This window comes from Porites lutea, chromosome 2, assembly GCF_958299795.1.
Source record: "Porites lutea chromosome 2, jaPorLute2.1, whole genome shotgun sequence".
Lineage (NCBI taxonomy): Eukaryota > Metazoa > Cnidaria > Anthozoa > Scleractinia > Poritidae > Porites > Porites lutea.
The window spans coordinates 53234480-53241979 of NC_133202.1; the positions used below are offsets into that span (position 1 = coordinate 53234480).

At 38.4% G+C, this 7500-nt stretch overlaps 1 protein-coding gene and 1 long non-coding RNA gene across 2 annotated transcripts in view; both read left to right on the top strand.

Moving 5' to 3' along the window:
• LOC140927195 (uncharacterized) overlaps positions 1–7500 on the top strand; it is an 86739-nt gene that overhangs the window by 61590 nt on the left and 17649 nt on the right. The window lies entirely within an intron of this gene.
• Positions 685–7500, top strand: part of LOC140927197 (uncharacterized) — a 48630-nt gene continuing 41814 nt past the window's right edge. Inside the window, exon 1 of the long non-coding RNA XR_012164541.1 lies at positions 685–778. This is a non-coding gene — a long non-coding RNA (uncharacterized lncRNA). The remainder of the gene's footprint in view (positions 779–7500) is intronic.

Below are 7500 nucleotides of genomic sequence, written 5' to 3' on the forward strand. Positions count from 1 at the left end.
GCAAATAAGACAGTTACTACAAGATGGCGTAATAAGGGGGGTACACAGCCCTGTGGCAGGTTCTAGCGACATCAGGTTATGCGCACAGCAAAAACACAAGCCTCACTTATCGCCCCACTACCGTGGGGTAGCCGGACTTGGGGAGAAAGTCAACAAAATTACGGTAACTGTTTGCTTTCGTGCAAGCTAGGCGAATAATGACCAGGTCTGAAATAGCAGAACTTTATAGCTAGACAGTGTCTCAAATCTCGACCAATGAATACAGTTGTACCATAAGCTACCAAGTCTTATCATGATTAAAGTCTAGCCATGAATAGGACCTTGAAAACAGGGACCAATCTGCGCGATGCTAAGAAAAATATGATGACAAACATACGACAAATTAGTCAGGTTCTAACCACGAACAGCGTGCTTTCATTCATAAATAAGGCTTTAAAGATCGAGCAAAGCATACATTGGGGCAGGCTACCTTAGCCTACCCCCCGCCTCCCTCCCCTGAGGCTTCATGTTCCATTAACTACATTTACCATCTGGTAAATGTCTTATAAACTTAGCGCCATTATTCCTGGCTAATTATCTTAAACGACTGAGATGAGAAATTGAGAACCTGAGCTAGTGTCAGAAATTAACCGAAATTTGAATATTTTCAGCAAATGGAACCCGTAAATTAAACACAGTGGTCATTGACGCCAGGACCACGATAAGTCAATCGCCGACTTTCGTAACATTTTCCGGCTCCGTTTCTTCAGGACATCTAACCAGTTCAGTAGTTGTCAAGGTAAGTAAAGCAGAGAAACCGATGAAAAAACAAAATGGTATCAGTTAGGTGTCTTTGTGTGAAAAACAACGACAAAACTAAGAAAACTTCTAAATTTTCCAACGGACAGTTAAGTTCTCGGATCGTTAACTTATCTTGCTGAACAGTTTAACTCCCGAATTTTCTCGTTCTGCGTAAGAGAGGGTTATGGACTTTGATATTTTACGCAAATACTAAGTAAAGAAAATGAGATATTTTTAACTTAAAGCTATCGGCCTGGAGTGTAATTCCTATCAGTTCTTGTTCTGGACTAAATTCTATTTTGTGAAGGTGACTCGACCCAGTTTTTTGGGGTGGGGTACCATCCTACTTTGAAGCTCTCTGGTATCCCCACCTTTACTTTTATCGTAAGTCTAACACATAGAATGGATGCTCACCGAGATATGATAATTTTGGTACAGTGAGACAGGCTATCGCGTAATACATAGAGGTTTAACTCACAATTTTTAATCAATTCTCGTGCTTCTTGTGCCTTTGCAAAAAAATCAAGAAGTGCTACACGCTAAATCTACTTACTATTACAAAAATATCATTTTTTCATAGGTTTAATGCAAGCCAATAATTAAACCAACTCGTGACGGGAATCCCTTCTATTTTCTTATACTAAATTATCATACGGTATCTCGGTGAGCATTCGGAAGTCAGCAAAGCGTGGTCATTGCACGCGTGCTGAACAAGAATGCTGTATAATGACAGACTAGAAACAATAGACAACTCCCAAAGCACAAACTCACCCAAAACGCTAAAAATCTTCAATGTTTACACAAGTTTGGGCTTATAGAAGGTAATGTCACAGTTTTTCAATGATCATGAAATTCAGAGTCCGGGTAGTTAGTTAATCAATTGTGGCCCTGAAAAAATTTGAAGGAAAAAAAAAATATGAATTTTTAAGAAAATGCTTTTTCGTGAGAAGGACTCTTAAACGCTGACAAACGTCAACAAATAGCGAAAACTATAATTTGTACATGTTTGCTTTGCTCGAAATCGCGCGCATTTACAAGGCCCTAAATTGTTTTGCTGACTTGCAAGGACCCATCTGTTATAACGATGCCCAAAATAAAGAGATGAATCTCATAGTTTATTAGATATAATCCGTGTAAAGTTTGCTTATCATTTTCGCATAAATTATGACCTAAATTTGGAAACCGCTGAATTTCTTGAATTGGGTCTTTGCGATTTTGGTGAAACTCCGTTCAGCGCAAGGCACTAATGCGCACTATGTGTAGCCGAGAGATTTTCACGAAAAAATGCCGGCAACAGTAGATTTTCGACTCAGACCTCAAAGGGTCGTGGCATTATAACCACGTGACATTTACTCCGATCGCCAAAAATTTTATGTTATATTGTAGATTGATCTATATGTTATCCATTCTATGGGTTAGACTTACGATAAAAGTAAAGGTGGGGATACCAGAGAGCTTCAAAGTAGGATGGTACCCCCCCCAAAAAAACTGGGTCGAGTCACCTTAACTTGCACCACATAATGGTTACCTACGTTAACTGAATCATGGTGTCTTATAAGGTAGTTTCAACTTTTAATTCGTCAAAAGAAATCCTATCCTAACCCCGGCACTCTAGTGAACGCTTTTAGCAGTATTTTCACTTGGTAATATTATATTTCCCTATTTTAAGTAGCCTGCAGCAGTTGAAACGTTTTCTTCGGGCACACGAATGTTTTTGTTCGGGAAAGAGCCTAGTTGAAACTCCAAAACGGAGAGAAGGAGATCGGGCGGGGAGGGGGCGAAGAGAGAGGAAAGATGAACCGCTTTTCTTCCCGAGGGCTTTGAAATGGTATAATTTTCGGCGATTTCTTAACGGCGGCTCTGGCATTCAGCAGAATTTCACTTTTCATGACTTTTTTGCCGTTTTATCGAAAAAGAAAATTCTTTGGAAACAGTTTGATCGTGATTTTCGAAAATGTTTCACGAAGGGGTTTTCTCTGGCTTAAAATGAAGAATTTCGCAATTTCAGTTTTGACGGCGAATTCTCCATATTTGCAGCTGATAGCCGCTCTTAAGAAGTACAGCCGACTCCCAATAACTCGAATGTAACCTTCATGGGGAAATCGAAAAAAGTTCGAGTTATCGTGGGTTCGTAGAAAATAACATTTTTTTTAATGATAGAGATGGTGACTGGTAAGTTAAGGTAGTTAACGTTGGGGATGGGGAGGGAATGCAATGCAAGTACGATGCAGACTTCAAGGGCAGCAAGAAAAACTTTGATATTCTAAAAAAGGAATTAAACAACAAAGCTTGATTAGGATATAGGGCTCAATGTTTTGGACTGAGATAAAATTTTTTTTTGTTTCAAATTGCAAAGCGCTCAAAACATGGTTCGAGTTATCGACGGTAAAGTTTTGTAGAAATGATCTGAAGGGAAAGAAAAGTTACTTCGTGTGAGCGGGAAGTTCGAGTAACCGAGGGTAAAATTATGTAAATGTATGAAGGAATCCATAGGAAATAGATTTTGCCTTGAGTTAGTGTAACTTTCTACATAAGAAACAGATTATTCGATGAAGAAGGGAGGAAGGAAAAGGGAGAAAATTAGGAAGTATATCATAGTATATATATTATCACGACAGAATAATAGAGTGCAATGGATTTAGATTCTGCTTAGTCGCTTAAAAGATGATTTAAACTGCCCCTGATGAAGGTTAGTTTTGAAAAATTGAAAAATTGGGCAAATCAATTACCCATCCATACGTTGTCCGATAGCCTAGCATTGCCTTTAGTACATGTTGATTAAAAACAAAGGAAGTATCATGCGTCCAACATGGCGACGAAATTCCCGTCTTGCTATAATGTAGTGAAAAAAGTGAGGGATGGCCAGTTTTTCGAAGGAGAGGTATTGTATATTGAAAATATGTACTAAAAATCCAATAGGTAGATAACAAAAGGCAGAATTAAAGATTGAGAGACAACCATAGATCTCCGGAAAAGAGGCGCAGACTTTCTTGATGAGCCAAACAAATACATGTTGTAAGAAACACTGACCTCCACAAATTCAGTAAAGAAGCATCCAGCCACATGTAAGTATGTAAGATATTGTTCATCCTGTATAATTTGTATAAACAGGTGTATAAACGGTTTCGTTTTAGATATTGATCGCGACATTTCGACCGGGTACTGCCGCTCTTCGTCAGGCGACAGTGCCGATTTGTTAATTAGGACTATTTGTACCACCCTGGTTGTTAGTGATTTTTGTATCATGAACCTCGCTCATGGTTGGTGGGTTTAGATCCAAAGCATTGTTGGTCTTATCAGAGGATGAAACTGTTCCCTCAGCAGTCTGCTATGTCGTCTGATCGTAGGCATCCACGCTTCAGGAATCCCAATTCCACTGTTCTTGTTGACTATTATTCGGGTGAAGACTCCTGTGAATAGCTTTTTTAACTACGAGAGTACTAGTGAGGGTCTCGGTCAATAACCTTAACCTCTTTCCAGAGCGGATAATGCCCGGTCTTGTTGGCGTGTTCAGAAACGGCGGAAGTTTGGGTTTTTGAAAGTCATATATCGTGCTCCTTAATCCGTTCATACATGCACCTTCCCATTTTATAACTAAACCATCGGTTATCTCGATTTTCCAAGTTTCACCAGACGAGGGAATGAGTAAATAAAGTAAATTTGTTGAGTTTTCAACTCAAAAACTTTTTCAAATTTGTGCTTGCGTGATTAGCGCACGAAGTGCAAAACATCTTGACGCCACAACCATGTTTACAAACCCTCATGCAAACACACATCTCGGCCAATCACAGCACGCATACTATCGTAGTTATTTTATAAACTTTAATACACTTCTTTTTTGACTTCAACAGGTAATACCTGCCTGAAATGTTAGAAGAGCAAGAAATTAAACCCACAATGTTTCTATCTTCATCCGACTGCAAAGCCTGGTTTGCTGTATTCCTCATCGAGTCTGTTACTATAGTAACAGTGAACCTCCTTTCAATCATTCTTTTCATAAAAAACAGTAATCTTCGCTCTCGCGGGATGTACTTGATTATAAATTTGACGGTTGCTGACGTGTTGGTGGGGGGGATTTCTACTTTTCATCTATTAAAGATGGTAGACTTTAATTGCAATATTGTAGCCTTAAATTTAACTGCTGAGGGTAACGTTGTAACAAATTTTTGTTTCTATTTTTTCCCTCTCACTTCTCTGTCAAACATTGCTGTGATTTCTTTTGAGCGGCTGCATGCCACCTTTCGTCCATTCAGGCATCGAGTGATTAAAAAAAGGGTATACTGGGTAACAATTTCTGGTATATGGGTCTCAGCTGCGGTGGTATCAACTGCCATTATAATATTTACAATATTCAGTCCCAACAAATGGCGCCTTTATTATTATGCTTTGTGGCAGTCGTACAGTTGTTTATGCCTATTTGTTATCTGTGTTTGTTACACTTGCATTTCGATCAAATTTTTGTGTGGAGCGCATCCTCGGCACCATGGTGCAGCCAACAGAGAAAGAAAACTGACTGTGACATTACTCTTAATGACTGTTATATCTTTAATTATGTGGCTACCATACGCTTTGGGCTCTTTTATTAATTTGACAACCAATACTTTTAGATCTATTCCTTTCCAAGACAAATTTCGATGAAGTTTTTCAATGATTGCTCTATTTTATGCAAACTCTCTTGTAAATCCTGTTTTATACGCTATAAGAATGCCAGCTTTCAAAAGAGCTTTGTTCGCATTATTTAAACAAAGGCAGGATGCTGTTGTTCCACCTCATCCATGATACATGTAACTTACAAGCGTTAATATAATTACACTTTATTGTTTTATGTCACATACTTACTTGGGCTTGTTAATTAAGTAATTAATTTTTAAATACCTGTGTCATTAAAATAAACTTATTCCAAGATTTCAATGAGGTTTATTTTTAAACATGATTTCTTTCAGGTTTTCATGCTAACTGTGAAAACTAAGTCGAAGCTTCTACAATGAAACTGTTTGAGATTTCTATGGATTTTGTTTGCAAAATTCACCTTTTTTTGGATTGAATACTTATCCTTGATAAAACCCATAGCGTCGCAGGTTCCTGTTTTGAAGAGAAAGGCCACCAACTCCAGTACTTCTAACCATCCATTTTTCAGCTGCAATGAAAACCCTTGTATTTGGTAATTTAGTCACGCTTTTAAGACTTACCATCACATTCACACGGGCAATTGGCTGTTGGGCATAAGGAGAAGAATAAGACGATGTCATATTTGTCTTCATCTTTATTCCCAAGTGGTAAACTTCCCGTGCGAATGTAAAGGCAAGTCTAAAAAGCTTGAATAAATTACCAAATACAAGGGTTTTCATTGCAGCTAAAAAATGGATGGTTAGAAGTACTGGAGTTGGTGGCCTTATTTTTCTTCAAAACGGGAACCTGCGACGCTAAAAACTCTTGACAGTTTTTAGTAGACGCTATATTTTTCTTTGTTAAGATTTCTTTCCACAAGAGAGGCACAAATACAACGTAAGTTTGATGAATAGAAGTTCTTTGATATTACCGCGTACTCAGCATAAAGTTGTTCTTCTCGTAATGCTAACTATGTTCGCCGCAGGTTTCTGATTACTCTGGTTATTGCAATAAAGCTTTAGGTAGGAATAAACGCCTAAATTCACGCAAATAAACTAAACAAAAGAAGGAAAAGAAGTATAAACTAATTACCGTATGCAAAGGAAAAACAAATTACGCAAGTACCAATAATAGAAAAAATGTTACACTTGGATCTTACATCTTCTTTATGTAAGATAATTTATTGCATGCAATGTCTAAGTTACGACATGAGTAGTTCCATGTTGCCACAAACGTTCTTCGTACATTCGTAATAGCAAAGTACATACAGCAAACATAGAGATCAGAGAATGTGTCAAGTGGTCGCTTACAAGAGGTTAAAAACAATGGAAAATCTTTAACCGTCAGGCCCGAAAAGTGGTGGCGGTCGCTTACAGGAGATGGTCGTTTACTAGATGTTTCAACGGTAAGGCTTTGACCGGGAAAATTTTGGTGTTTGCGACTGGCGGTCGCTTATGGGAGGTGGTCACTTACGAGAGGTGGTCGCACATGGAGGTTCAACTGTAGACTTGAATTTTCGCACTGTCGACTAACAAGGTCCCGGATGTATGTCGTCTCAATCTGGGCGATGCTTAGACATATAGATATTAAGGAAGAGCAAAATAAGCACCTACTTGAAAGCATGCAGCATGTGTTAGCCCATTTCCAGCTGACAATATTGGGTTGCTGTTGATCCGTTCAGTTTAAAGCGTCCTGACAATATAGGGCTAAATACCTGAAATACTGAAAACCAAAAGCTTTGTATAAAATGAAAAAGTACAAGACAAGGACAATGACTTTAGCAGTCATAAAAATTCTCGTCAAATAATTCAAGAAAATTTTAGTCCTAATTTACAGAAGCCTATAGCGGCAGGGATTTTTAAGACAAATGCTTTTTCAATGATGACCCCTGCCCACCTAGTTATGAAGACTGCAATGATGAAACCACATGCTGTTGCAAGGGATTTCGAAGTAGCACATCTTCATCATCTTAATTCCTCCGTGGCTCTGAACATTTTTCATTTTTCATTTTTCCTTTTAGCATTTTTCTATGACAATGTTGTTGCAAATAGGTGTAGGTAGACTTTTCGGAGCAGAATAAGCACCTGCATGCAAAATGTTGGTCCAAGTGAG